General features: G+C 45.9%; 1 protein-coding gene across 1 annotated transcript in view; it reads left to right on the top strand.

Moving 5' to 3' along the window:
• Nucleotides 1-15,335, top strand: part of GTF2H1 (general transcription factor IIH subunit 1) — a 1,328,232-nt gene that overhangs the window by 538,827 nt on the left and 774,070 nt on the right. The window lies entirely within an intron of this gene.

The following is a 15,335-nucleotide window of genomic DNA, read 5'->3' as shown; positions in this document are numbered from 1 at the left end:
GAGCACTAGACAGGTGGGGGAAAAAAGTTTACACCTCATCCACTCTAGCTATGAGGGCACTAAATTGCCAATTTCACATGCTTAAGTATCAGCAATTTCTAATCTCTCAGTTTAAGCAAAAAATGACCACTCTCCCTCAACAATCTGAATTGAAAGAAATGCAGGATCTGTTGCATGCCACTGAACAGGTGGGCAAACATACCTTACAATGTGGGTTTGATTCTTTGGAGGCCTCCTGCAGAACAGCTGTCACTGGGTTTGTTATACGTAGGCATGCTTGGTTAAAGGAACAAACTCTTCCTGATCATGTTAAGGCAAAACTTCTAGATGCTCCCTTACAGCAGGATGTTCTTTTTGGAGTTAAAGCAGAAGAAGTCTTAAAGAAAATGGAGGATAAGGCAAAATCTATGCAGACAGTCGAAGATTTCCTACAGGTACAGCCCCCTCGCTTCAGCAGAAACTGGCCAACAAAAAATTGGTCCTTTCCAGCTACAGACAGACCACAGAGGGGTAAATACAGGCGCCCAAGGGGCAGAGGACAACCACAAGCCCAGTACAAACCTCGCCAATGGGGCACTGTAACACAGAAGGGAGGAGAAGACAGGTCCCAGTCTACCAGAAGGCAAACTCAGTGACTTGCACCTCATCTGGCCAAGCAACACTCTCTTGGCAGCCCCCTTGGGAGGAAAACTCGCACTTTTTTCAGATAACTGGCACATTGTTACAAAGGACAAATGGGTCCTAGACATAATTTTACGAGGATACAAATTCCATTTTCACACCTTGCCAATGAAAAGAGAAATGCCAAACCTGCCACAGAATCAATGGGCAGAGGCACAAAAACAAATTACAGCTCTCATGGACATGAGAGCCATTCAGCTGGTACCTACTCGAGAGCAAGGTCAAGAATTTTACTCAGGACTCTTTCTAGTGCCCATAAAGGACAATGCCTGGAGACCAATTCTGGACCTTTCAATTCTAAACACTTACTTACAAGTACCCAAATTCAAGATGCTAACACTACAGCAGCTTCTTCCCATGTTGGGCAAGGAAGCATGGCTAGTAAAGTTGGACCTCAAGGAGGCATACCTGCATGTCCCTATCAGACAAAGTTGCAGAAGATACCTCCGTTTCATTGCAGGTTCAACCCATTACCAATTCTCTGCACTGCCCTTTGGCTTATCTACTGCGCCCAGAGTATTCACAAAATGCCTGGCACCAGTAATTGCATACTGCAGACGAAGAGGAATTCAAATATACCCATACCTGGACGACTGCCTCATCCAAGCAGAAAGCAAGGACATTCTGTTACATCATCTGGCTTTTGTGAAGCATCTACTAAATTGCCTGGGATACACAGTAAACGAAAAGAAGTCAAAACTAGTACCCTCACAAAATATGACATTCCTGGGTGCCAGCTTGAATACAACGGCCCAGAAGGCTTATTTGATGCCAGACAAACAACTACAACTGACTCAATATTTCAAAACAATGGCAACAAAGGCCCAATTAACTGCAAGAAAAATTCTGCAGGCCGTGGGCTTCATGGCATCTTGCATACTACTAATACCATTTGCAAAGCTGCATATGAGGAAATTACAGTGGTACCTAAAAAGCGTATGGTCTCAACACAGCCACAGCTTGGACACAATGATATCTCTCATTCCCTGCCTACAGCAGGAGTTTCTATGGTGGTCACAGGCATGTCACCTCAACAAGGGTCAGCCTTTCACCTTGCCCCCAGCCAGGCAAACTATCACAACAGATGCATCAGATTACGCCTGGGGGGCTCACATGGCAGGACAGTACGTTCAAGGCGTATGGACTGCAGATCAAAGGAATCTGCACATCAATCAAAAAGAGATGCTAGCTGTACAGAAAGCTCTGACAGCCTTCAAGGATCTATTACATTCAGGACAACTGACAATAAAGACGGACAACACCACAGTAATGTGTTACATAAACAAACAAGGGGGTACTCACTCCTACCCTCTGTGGAGGCAAGCAATGACCTTATGGAACACAGCTCTGGCTTACCAAGTTCAGTTACAAAATCAATTCCTGCCAGGACAGAAGAATACATTAGCAGGCGACCTCAGCAGAAACATCATGGATCCCCACGACTGGAAACTAGATCCACAAGTATTTACAATGATAACTCAAAAATGGGGCCTTCCAGACATAGACCTGTTTGCCAGCCCTCAAAACTATCAACTAACAAAATTTTGTACAAGGGCACTTCACCATCAAGCGTGGAAAGTGGACGCACTCTCCTTCAGTTGGAAAAACCTGACAGTATATGCCTTCCCTCCATTGCCTCTCCTCACAAAGGTACTTCTGAAAGTCAAAATGGAGAGACCACGACTGATTCTCATAGCCCCAGACTGGCCACGCCAGCACTTTTACCCACTATTGAGGAATATGGCCCACGGCCCACCATGGATATTACCAAAAATTTCCCATTTACTCACACAACAAAACAATCAGATTCTTCACAGCCAGCTCAAAACCTTAAATCTGGCCGCATGGCAAATCAACTAAGCATCCAGCCAGCCCCTCTTTCCTAAGCAGTTATGGATGTTATTCTGGAAGCTAGGAGACGAAGCACCAGGAAGGCTAATTCGGACAAATGGAAAAGATTTGTGCCTGGAACCAATCTAAAGGCCAAGATGCAATTCAGCCTCACATGCCTCACATTCTGCAGTATTTAACTGAGATGTTGCACAAAGGACTTTCTTTCTCTTCCATTAAAATCCATGCTTCAGCTGTTTCGGCCCACTACAACACGGATCCACCCTTATTTTCGCATCCACTTCTAAGGCAGTTCCTCAGAGGGGCAAAAAACATTAGACCACCCAGGAGAGCACCTACACCAACATGGGACCTCAATTTTGTTCTGGAAAAACTAACACTCCTCCCTTTGAATCAGCTTTCTCTGCAGATCTTCATTTCCTATCATGGAAGACTGCCCTGCTGCTAGCAATAACTTCAGCTAGAAGAGTCTTAGAGCTACAGGCATTAATGGCAGTGGAACCTTTCCTCATTTTTCATCAAGACAGAGTTTCTCTACAAACTAATCCTTCCTTTATGCCTAAGGTGGTTTCCAGTGTGGCTTTAAATCAAACCATCCACTTACCCACCTTCTTCCCAAATCCACAGAACAAAGGTGAGAGACTCCTGCATTCCTTGGACATTCACAGGCAACTTCGTTACTACTTGGACAAAACTAAGGCTTTCAGAAAATCTGACCAGCTCTTTGTATCCTATGCTACAGCTTCTCAAGGGAAGGCTATATCAAAGCAAACCATTTCCAAGTGGATAGGTCATTGCATACGTTTTTGCTATACCCATCATGGAAAACCAGTTCCTGCTACCATTAGGCCCCACTCTACCAGGGCAACAGCTACTTCTACAGCCTTTCTCAGGGGGGTTCCAACCAAGGAGATTTTGGAAGCTGCAACTTGGAGTTCAGTACACACCTTTACCAAACACTATCACTTACCACTTTACTGTAAGACCAGGGCGGGCTTCGCCACTGCAGTTCTGCAGGGCCTTCTAGCCTCCTCTAACCCTCTATACCTCCACCCATCCTTAGCTTTGGGATTCAACCCAAGTGTGATGACTGCAGCAGGGTAACACGATGAACATAGTACAGTTTTGTACCTACCATAAATGTAGATGTTTGAGTGTACACCCTGCTGCAGTCCAGGTTACCCTCCCTCCATCCCCTCTGACCTACTGGCTAAATCTCTTCAATACCTTCCTGATGTATTTGCTTATAGCTGAAGGGATTTTGTCTTTGTGCAAGTTTATTCAATTTGGTACTAATTACTGACCACCTTTTTGGGGGCACCTGACATCTGGGGCAAGAAAAACTGAAGAAAATGGTGTCGGTTGCATTATATATACCCCTGGCGCACTGACGTCAGGGAGGAAGCGACAGCAACCGACACCGGACCAAGACTTTGGAATTCCAGCCGACTGTGGGACCACCCGATGACAGGATAACCCAAGTGTGATGACTGCAGCAGGGTGTACACTCGAACATCTACATTTATGGTAGGTACAAAACTGTACTTTCTCTCTGGATCATTTAAGTATTCATTTACATACAAGTAACACGGCATGATTGTTGTAACCTGTATTGTCAGGTATTATGATTTTAGATCACACTGATCAAGGTGTAAAGCAAACACCAAAAGCAGCTTGTTTTTATTTGATCCTGTGGTGGGGCATGGAGCACTGTGAGAGACCGGCTGCATTCTCTTGTTCTGGATTTTGGTATTTCACCAATAAACAACCCTAATTCACTTATTGGGCTGGCTTAGAAACTGTGTTTTACTATGCGGTGCTTATAACTCTCTTTTTTCTGTCTGCTACAGAACCCTGTCTGTCCATCTCTCTTTGTTTCCTATCTGCCATGAAGCCAGCTCTTGAGCTGTTCATCTTTTGTGAAAGTTGTGATGGAAGGATAGGAGGCCTGTTCCTGGCATAGCATGCTCAGAAGAGGATCTTGTTGTTCAGCATTTAGTCTGGCAGTTCAGTGTTGAGGTTTTTAAGACTTTATGCAGTTAGACCTAAACATTACAACACTGCCTGCTGTGTGACTATGAGCAAGTGACTTACCAGACATTGCTCCTAAGTCTCCACTGAAAAGTACACTTGTCCACTGGGCCTACCTGGTTAACAAAACAACTGTTCATAATGTAATCATCTGTTGTTGTTAATCTTTATTCATTCATCACTTCTGGGTTGTTGGTTCCGTCGTCAGAACAGAGTCGGCCTTGTACCAAGCTCATGCCGGCCAAAAACCCTCTAGCTAAACTTTTACCCATAATACCCTTCTCCCTGTTACCTCAGATCTCGTTTTCAAGAGTAGCTGTACAGCCCCGTTCAAGCCAGCTCTCCGCTAAATCTTATATTTTTTTGTATTTTATAAAGCTTCCATATAAAATTTCCTGTACTTTTTCCCTTTTTTATACTTCCTGTAGTCTGTCGCTAGTTTTTACCCTCTCTGTTTGACATTCTTCGTGATTTTTCTCTTTAAATTACCTTTGGGTAATCTTAGTACCATTGTGTGTATGGCCCTTTCTCCCTTCCCGCTGTGGTAGTCCTCAAAATATCATTGTTGGTGATGTCCTTCAAGGATGCATCTGCAGTCATAACATATGGGTTGTCCTGCCTCAGGCAGCCCTTCGGTCGGCCGGATTCCAAAGTCTGGGTCTGGCCTCAGCTGATGTCGCACTTCACCCGACGTCATAGCTCCTGGGGTATAAAGGCATCAGCCGACGCCATTTTCCTCAGTCTTTCTTGCCGCGCGGTGCCCGAAGCAGAAGCTGTTCGCAAGTGCCGGTCGGTCAGATCCAGAGATTTCAACTACCGAAGACTTCTAAAAAAGCTAAGTACCCCGTTGGGGACTCTTTCTTGCCTCAGCCGATGTCAGACAAAGTAAATAATTGTTTAACTTGTGGGAAACAAATACCTCATAAGGATTTCCACTCTTACTGCCTTCCTTGCTTAGGCCCAGACCACGACGTATCAGCTTGTTTAGCCTGTGCTTCCTTCAACCGACGGACACTTAGACGTCGGTCGGAGTTTGCAGAAGAGTTTTTTGGCTCTGCTTTTGCATATAAAATGCCATTTAGCTAAAAAACGCAAGGAAAAGGACCAACACTCGCAGCCCGCGGTTTCGGCTGAAACCACGGTTAGGCCTACCGCGAGTGTCTCGGTTTCGGCTGAGACCGAGACCTCGGATCTCCTTTCGGCCGAAAGCATGCCTCCGACAACCGAGGCCACACAGGCCACGGCTGAGTCGGCTACAGAAATTCCTACAGAAGCAGCAGGCACACAAGATTTGTCTGACACTATTCCGTTAGACATCTCTACTCCTGCACGTGGGGCAGCTAGACCCCCTGCTTCTATGTCTATCAAGGCCTTTTCCAGGGCTAAAGCAGCAAAACTTTCCAAGGCCTTACCTACAAAGGCTCCCTCTCACAGGCCTGCTTCAAGTTCTCAGATTCTCAGCCTTGCTGAGGACCTTATTTCTCTGATCAGGGGATCCCAACCTCACCCAGACAGGGCCTCACAACCCCCTCCTGAAAAGAGGCCTAGGACTGAACCCCCTGAACCTCTCTCCTCTGACTATTCCTCGGATGGTTCAGATTTATCTGACCATCAGGAAAGCCCATATTCACCTTATGAGGATTCTGATGCAGAAGACTCCATCCCTTCTGCCTCTCCTCCAGAAGAATTTTCATTTGGGGAAACCCTGCACTCTAGGAGGGAACACTTCCAATGGCAGGGTCAGGATTTTTCTGATTCTAGAAAAAGGCTAAGGACTTTCTTACACTTACCACAGCATAGGCCTTTAGCCATACCACCTGTACTATCAGTTGTTGATGATGCATACAATGATGCCAGTACTGCCCCTGATTCTCTTCCACCGGCCCCTGCCAAACCTGACAGATACTACAGGGTCCTGGATCCTCACTTCCACTTGTATAAGGCCCATGCTGCAGACCCAGAAACCATTTCTCAGGGCCCTAAGGGTGTTGCAGCTGCCTCTGCCAAAAAAACCCTACCCTCTGGAAGAGAATCTAGAGCATTAGAGAGATGGGGTAAAAAGGTTTATACATCTGCAACTCTTTCTGCCAGGGCTTTAAACTGTCAATTTCACATGATACAGTACCAGGAATTTTTGTTAGATCAGCTGAATAAAAAACTGGCCTCTCCTGAACCTTTAGACCGTAAGTCCCTTCAGGATTTGGTACACAACTCTCAGCAGGTCAGTAATCATTTCTTGAAATGTGGCTATGATGCACTGGAGGCTTCATTTAGATCAGCTATGACTGGAGCAGTGATTCGAAGGCATGCCTGGCTAAAAGAGCAATCCTTGCCAGACCATGTTAAGTCAAAACTCCTAGATGCCCCTATGGAGAAACAAAGTTTATTTGGCTCCCCTGCACAGGAGGTTCTCAAGAAAGTGGAAGAAAAAGCAAAATCTGTCCAAACAGTCAAGGATTTCCTGCAGGTCCAACCTCCGAGGTTCAGCAGAAATTGGCCTTCAAAGAATTGGTCCTTTCCAGACACCTCTAGAGCACAGAGAGGCAGAAATAGACGCCCAAGAGGCAGAGGTCAATCTAGGAGTGCCTACAGGGGTCGCCAGTGGCAACCTGCCAACCAGAGAAGTGCCGCCACAGCTGCGACTGCAACCACTTCCACAGGACAGACACAATGACTTGGCTCTGATTCCGCCTACCAGGGAACAACTGGAAGCACCCTTGGGCGGAAAACTAGCTTTATTTTCAAAAAACTGGCATTTTATTACAGGAGACAAATGGACTTTGCAAACAATAGACAAGGGCTACAGGTTTCACTTCCAGACTCTACCAAAAAAGAGAGGAATGCCAAACCTTCCACCAAGCCAGAAATCAGAGGCTCTAAAACAAATCATCAGCTTACTAAGGATGAGAGCAATAGAAAAGGTACCAGCTATGGAACAAGGCCAAGGATTTTACTCCAGACTATTCCTTGTACCAAGAAAAGAAAATCAGTGGAGGCCTATTCTCGACTTGTCCGCACTGAACACATATCTCATTGTTCCAAAATTCAAAATGCTGACCCTACAGCAACTTCTTCCCATGTTGGGCAAGGAGTCTTGACTGGTGACTCTAGATCTCAAGGAGGCATACCTGCACGTCCCTATATGACCAGATTGCAGAAGACACCTCAGATTTCTTGCAGGATCAGAGCATTATCAATTCTCAGCATTGCCCTTTGGCTTATCTACTGCGCCCAGAGTATTCACGAAATGCCTGGCATCAGTAATTGCTCATTGCAGGCTTCAGGGAATTCAAATCTACCCATACCTGGACGACTGCCTAATACAAGCGGACAACAAGACAAAAATACTAAAGGATTTGGCCTATGTCATACAACTGCTGCAAGCCTTGGGATACACAGTCAACATACAAAAGTCAAGACTAGTGCCATCCCAAAGGATAACATTTCTGGGTGCAGAACTGGACACAATAGCTCAGATGGCTTTTCTCACAGAGGAAAAACAAAAGCATCTACCAGTCTATTTCATGGCATTAACAAAACAAACTCAGCTTACTGCAAGGAAAGTCCTGCAGGCCCTGGGTTACATGGCATCCTGCATAATCTTGATCCCACATGCCAGACTGCATATGAGAAAACTACAATGGTACCTGAGGAATGTATGGTCTCAACACAAGCACAGTCTAGAAGCCCTGATTCCAATCATTCCATGCCTGCACAAAGAATTCCTGTGGTGGGCTCGAGCCTGCCAGACAAACAAAGGATTGCCTTTCCACAAACCACATCCAAGGCAGACCATTACCACAGACGCCTCAGACCTAGGCTGGGGGACACACATGGAAGACAAGTGTATCCAAGGCCTATGGTCCCAAGACCAGCTGAATCTACACATAAATCTAAAGGAGATGCTGGCAGTGAAGCATGCAATCGAGGCATTCAGTTCATTCCTCCAGCAAGGACACCTGCTGATAAGGACGGACAATACCACAGTCATGTGGTACATCAACAAACAGGGAGGCACATATTCATACCCCCTATGCCGGATGGCAATGGACCTTTGGAACTTAGGCCTAAATCTCAACATCGAACTGCAGGCCAGATTTGTACCAGGAAAAGAGAATTCACTAGCAGACAGCTTAAGCAGGACTACCACGGATGCTCACGAATGGATGCTGCATCCAGACATCTTCAAAAACATAACAAAGAAATGGGGAATGCCAGAAATAGACCTGTTCGCCTCCCCACTCAACCACCAACTGAAGAAATTCTGCTCAAGAGTATACCACCCACTAGCCTGGAGGGTGGACTCCCTTTCTTACAGTTCTTATCTTGGAAAACTGCCTTCCTGCTAGCAATCACTTCAGCAAGAAGGGTATCCGAGTTACAGGCATTAATGGCAGTGTAGCCTTTTCTCATCTTTCACCAGGATAGAGTGTCTCTGAGAACCAATCCTACTTTTATGCCAAAGGTGGTATCCATGGTATCCTTGAACCAAGCTATTCATTTACCTACATTCTTCCCCAACCCACAGAACAGGGGGGAAGAACTACTACACACCTTGGATGTACACAGACAACTGCGCTACTATCTGGACAGAACTAAGACCAGCAGAAAAACTGTCCAGCTTCTGGTAGCATATGCAACAGGAGTGCAAGGGAAAGCAATCTCAAAACAGACAATCTCAAAATGGATAGGAAATTGCATTAGATTCTGCTACTCCTTTCATGGAAAGACAACTCCTGAAAATATCAGGCCTCATTCCACAAGATCTACAGCCACCACTACAGCTTTCTTACGAGGAGTGGCTACCAAAGACATTTTAGAAGCTGCTACTTGGAGCTCCGTGCATACATTTGCCAAGCATTACAATCTTCTTTTATACTCCAGATCCCGAGCAAGTTTTGCAACTGCTGTTTTACAAGGGATCTTAACTACACCATCATTATCTTAGTGCCTCCTCCCCCAGTTTGGCTATGGTATTCTACCCATATGTTATGACTGCAGATGCATCCTTGAAGGACATAGTACAGTTTTGTACCTACCATAAATGTAGATGTCCGATAGGTATACATCTGCAGTCAGGATTACCCACCCTCCTTCCCCTCTGAGGTATTCCTAGGGTACTTACCCCTCTCTTAGCTAGCTGGGGGAATCTATTATGGTGTATTTGTTTGTATGTATATATGTATATATACTTTTAGTTTTCTACTGTTTGAAATTTGCTACTTTTATACAAATTTAGCCTTCCTCGAGGGCACCTGGCATCTGGGGCAAGAAACACTGAGGAAAATGGCGTCGGCTGATGCCTTTATACCCCAGGAGCTATGACGTCGGGTGAAGTGCGACATCAGCCGAGGCCAGACCCAGACTTTGGAATCCGGCCGACCGAAGGGCTGCCTGAGGCAGGACAGCCCATATGTTATGACTGCAGATGCATACCTATCGGACATCTACATTTATGGTAGGTACAAAACTGTACTTTTTACTTTCCTTTTTTTTTTTCTCAATATTAAAAAAAAAAAAAAACTTTTTTCTATTTTTCCTTACTATCCTTTTCTTGTGACAGTTTGTTTTTTTTTCAATCTGTCTGAGAAAAAGGGGACTTCAGGCTTCAAGCAGTGTTTGAAATGTAGCCGTAAAATGCCTAACAGTGACTCTCATGATGATTGTGTTTATTGTTTGGGAGTTCCTCATCTCTCTGTGCAACTGCCTTGCTGTGTCTGCCAGGGGTTTAGCTCCCATACTATAAACGGAAGAAGAAATCAATTAATGCTGAAGGGGCTTCTTAAGATGCTCTTTTCAGAGGCTATTTCTGTGTCGGAGGGCTCACCCCCCCTAGGAAAGAAAAAAAAGAGACAACATTCGGTTCCTTCTTCACATTCTGATGATAAGGAGAAACAACAGAGACATAAAATACCAAAATTGCCTTCATTGGCTCCATGCCCAAAACCAGTTCCTATGACACCGTCCTCAGTACCATCAGCAAGCATAGTGTCTTCGGCACCGATGTCTGTGGCACAGACAGTGCCTAAATTACAATTCTTAGCTTCCACACCTACCTCGGCACCGAGTACTTCGACAGCACTGAGCTTACCCGCAATGCCTCTGTCTGTTGTGGGCACTCCTTCCTCACACATCTGCAAATTCGAGACAATGGTGCCATTAGACAATGCAGCACGGACCCGATACTCCCATCAGTGGATCCTTTCCAGGGGCGGGGGGGTGTATGGCCCCTTTTTAGAACTGCCAGTGTCCCCATCAGGGATGTCCGCTAGATCCACCAGGAACACTTCAGAACTAGATGTGGTGTGCCTTGTGGACCAGCTGCTGACAGCCAAGGGGATTCCTACACCTTTAAAGACCCCATCCCTCTTCAGACTTGAGAATATAGCTCCACAGACTCCATCTTACTCTCCTCCTTTGACCTCCTTGCAGGTTTAGAAGCCTTCAACACTGATGCCCTTTTCGGCCCCCACATCTTTGGTGCCACTAGTGGATCTCACTGTGGCCCCAGAGCCATCCCTTTGGCCTTTGGCTTGCTCAGAGCCAGGTCTTCCTCAGGTCCAGGATTGGGCTACGGGCTCCAAGCTGCCGGGTATGGGTCCGAGCCTTCCTGCGGTGCCATCCACATTGCTGGGAGTCCTGTCGGTACCGATCCCTCTTGAGGCTCCATCTTTGAGAGTGGGCTCGACAGAGTGGGTTGTGACCCCGATTCTGAGGTTGTCCTTCTCAGTTCCAGGCTCCCATCCCTCTTCGGGCAGGCCTGCCTTTCAAGCAATGGAGAGGGCCCTTGCCTCTGTATGCAAGTCTTTGACGTCAGACCCCAGATGTGTCCTCCCTTTGAGCTACAGCTGTCACGAGCCACCGTTTTGGGACATTGAGCACAAGAGCCTCAGGAGACCCTATCAGAGGGTGCCCCTTCTTCAGAAGCCCCCGCTGAAGAGGTACCATGAAAGACGTCATGGAAGAGGAAGCACGTGGACTCTGCTGAGGAATCTCTTACCAAGGATATGGATTACGCTGAAGGGGAAGGGTCCCCTCGGTCACCCCCTGAAGAGGTCTCCTTTGGAGAGATCCTTGAAATATTGAAACAGAGGGGTAACTGGAAGTCCCAAAATCCTTCCGAGGAATGCGTGTTCCTGCAGGCTTTTCTTGAGCGACCGTCTACCTCTTGGGTGACCCTGCCTACAGGCGAGCTAGTTCAGCTCGTGATGCAATGTGCCTGGAAGAATCCTGACTCTGTTGAACCAATCCCATGGAGACCAGATAAGATTCTATCCCTCTTAAGGAAATCCCACATTGGTCTAAAGGTCTGAGAGTAGATACGATGGTGTTGGTGGTGGCCACAAAGAAAGAGCTCACTGAAAAGAGCCAGACTGTTCATCTGCCTAACAGGGAGTCTCTGGTGGTAGACAGGTTAGGGAAGTGAGTTTTTGCTTCATCAACCTTTGCCATATGGTCTTTGAACTACCTGGCACATTGTACTAGTCTCCATAGATACTTAATTTCCGAACTCTCTGGAACTTTATCAGGACAGGTGGCTGACGAGGTATGTGACAAAGTTGCCTCACAGCTAGCAACCTTGTAATCGATATCCAACTCGTCCATGAGGTTAATATCCCGTGCAACTGAAGGGACGGCAAGAGCTGCGGGTTCAGGCGTAGTTATGAGATGTCACGCCTGGATGCGCCTTTGTAATTTCACGGAGTCCCTTTAAGTCTTCCTTCCTTAATGCTCCAGTGGAAGCATCTTCCCTGTTTGGCCCAAAGATGAAGGACATTCCAGCCAGGTATGAGAAGGACGGCAAGACCCTGTCTGCTGTAGGTGAACACTTTTCCACCCCCCCCCCCCTGTTCTTACTCCAGTAACCAGAGGAGTGGAAAGTTGTGGCACAAAAAGTCTCAGGGTCCTTTTTGTGACACACGTGGCATGTTCACCCCCAGAGACTAGAGGGGGAAAATCTTCTGGAAGACGCCCCTACAGAGGCAGAGGGGACCCATGTAACCAGAGATCCAGAGATTCTTTCTCTGGCCAACCCTACCTGTGCACCTGAAGGGAGGCCCTTTTGCTTTCCTCTGGAAGCAGTCGGGGGTGTTTCTCTCTGCACCAAACTGCCTGGCAATTAATAACCACCGACTCTTGGGTGCAGAAGATAATAACTAGTGGTTACCACATCCCACTCAATTCCTTCCCAAATCCACTAAGACGAATTCCCGACTTCTGCCCAATCAGGGGGAAATAGCAGCTCTAGAGATAAAAAAATATGTGTCAAGAGAGAGTCATCCAAACAGTTCTACCAGACCAGATTGGATCCGGATTCTATTCCGGATTCTTTTTGGTGCCAAAAAAGACAGAGAACTGGAGGCCAATCTTGGATCTCAGTACTTTAATCAAGTTTGTCACCCAAACAAAATACAGGATGGTCACTGTTCAGTCCATTCTTCCATTTTGAAAAGAGGTTATTGGATGTGCTCAGTGCACCTTCAAGATGCGTATTACCACATCGAAATGGACAAATACTCCAGAAGGCTTCTTCGCTTCCGGCTGGGAGCCAATCATTACCAATTCTGTGCTCTGCCATTCGGACTCTCTACAGCCCCCATCTGTTCACCAAATGCATGGCAGTGGTAATAGCTCACTTGAGACTGCAAGGATTCTGGGTGTTTCCATATTTAGATGATTGGCTCCTCACTGCCTCCACCAAGCATCTATTGGTAACGGCCCTAAACTACACTCTCACATTGGCGAAGTTTCTGGAATTTCTATAAATTGGAAGAAATGCAACTTGACCCCGACCCAAACCTTAGAATTCATATGGGCAGTGTTCAGTACCCAGTCCTGTTTAGTCTCTCTCCCAGATCACAAATTACGAAGACTAAGGCTCTAGCGCCAAGTGATACTCTGTCAAAACATGGTTTCAGCTCGAGAGGTCCTTCAACTCGTAGGTTCAATGGCAGCATCTGTAACAATAGTACCTCTTGCAAGACTTCACATGAGACTCCTCCAGTGGTTCCTGTTATCTCAGTGGTATCCGAATCATCATCTTGTTGCCCTTTCAGATTCAAATAACAAATCGATGCAAACAGGACCTAATTTGGTGGATGAGGCCAGAAACACAACTTTGGAGCCGCCTTTCTACCCTCGTCAGCCTCAAGCTGACAGCTTGGATTCTCCACTTCCAATGATCGCCAGGCAGAGCATCCTTTCCTCCTCAGTGCATGACATTATTCTGGCCTCTCCCAAGCCATCCACCAAGAAAATATATCTTGGCAAATGGAGAAGGTTTTTAATTTGGTCTAAGCAGAGAAAACTAGAGCCGCATTCAGTTCTAGTCACTGCAGTGCTAGATTACTTATCAAAATTCTTTGAAGAGGGAGCTGCAGCATCCACTATTCGAGTTCACCTAGCTGCCATTTCAGATTTCCATAATGGTTTCAAGGATTCCTCTTTAATCTCATATCATCTATGTAAAACCTTTCTAAAAGGAGTCTCTCACATTAGACCCCCAATCAAGCAACCAGTAGAACCACATAGTCACACTAGTCCTCCAGCCTTTGACACAACCTCCTTTTGAACCTGCAGCCACCTGTAACATCAAGTTCTTATCCTGGAAATCTGTTTTTCTGGTGGCCATCACGTCAGCTAGCCGCATTTCTGAGCTTCACGCATTATGCATAAAGCGCCCTTATTTGATTTTCCACAAGGACAGAGTATCCCTTCAGACGAACCCTTCCTTTCTTCCCAAAGTTATTTCTGATTTCACTATTAACCAGACTATTGACCTGCCAGTTTTCTTCCCTGATTTTTTTGAATAAAGGAGAGTACTGTGTGCATTCATTAGACATACACAGACAGCTGAGATTTTATCTTGATTGGACAAAAACAATGCGCAAATCCGACCAGTTATTTGTTTCATTCTCTGGTCCTAAAATGGGAAAGTCAGTTTCTAAGGTGACTTTTATCTAAATGACTCAGAGACTGTATACTCTTCATCTACTGACACTCAAAAAGCCCATTACCAGAGAAAATGAAAGCACACTCCACCAGATCAATGGCAACTTCTGTGGCTTTCCATTCAAGGGCTTCAATGGATGATATCTGTGCAGCAGCAATATGGGCTACTCCTCATACCTTTATCACTCACTACAAATTGGATTTGGTCTCCAGGGGAAGAGTTTCCTTTAGTTCAGTGGTGCTCAGGAATATTCTTCCATAAGGGCTGCCCAAGGGACCTAAGGTAGATGAGGATTCTGTCCAATCAGTGATGGATTAATGAAGATTAACAACATCAGATAAAAGAAGTTATGTCTTACCATAACGTTCCATCTGTGTTGTTCATCTTCATTCATTCATTATGTCCCACCCTCCTTCCCCCTCCTGATGACTCCTGGGGGATTGTTTAGGTCGAAATCCCGCTTTAGGGTACTTGCTGAGAAACAGCCTCTGCTTTGAAAATAACAGGCAGACTCAATTTGAGGTAACAGGGAGAAGTGTATTATGGGTAAAAGCTTAGCTCGAGGGCTTTTGGCTGGAGTGAGCTTGGTATAAGGCCGACACTGTTCCGAGGACAGAACAGACAACCCATAACTTCTTTTTCTACAAGGTAATAATATGGACCTGTTAAGCAGCCAGCTACAGAAGGTAGAAAATTACAGTTAGCGTAACATTTTCCATTTTGCCTGCTGTCAGCTTAGTGAATCATGTCACCACATAAAAATGTGGCGCCAATTGTCTTAGGGGGTCCAGTTGTTTGAGTACAGAACTTGGATAAATAA

Source organism: Protopterus annectens, chromosome 17.part0, assembly GCF_019279795.1.
Source record: "Protopterus annectens isolate FY-2018-M chromosome 17.part0, PAN1.0, whole genome shotgun sequence".
Lineage (NCBI taxonomy): Eukaryota > Metazoa > Chordata > Ceratodontiformes > Protopteridae > Protopterus > Protopterus annectens.
This window is presented reverse-complemented; position numbering and strand designations above follow the sequence as displayed.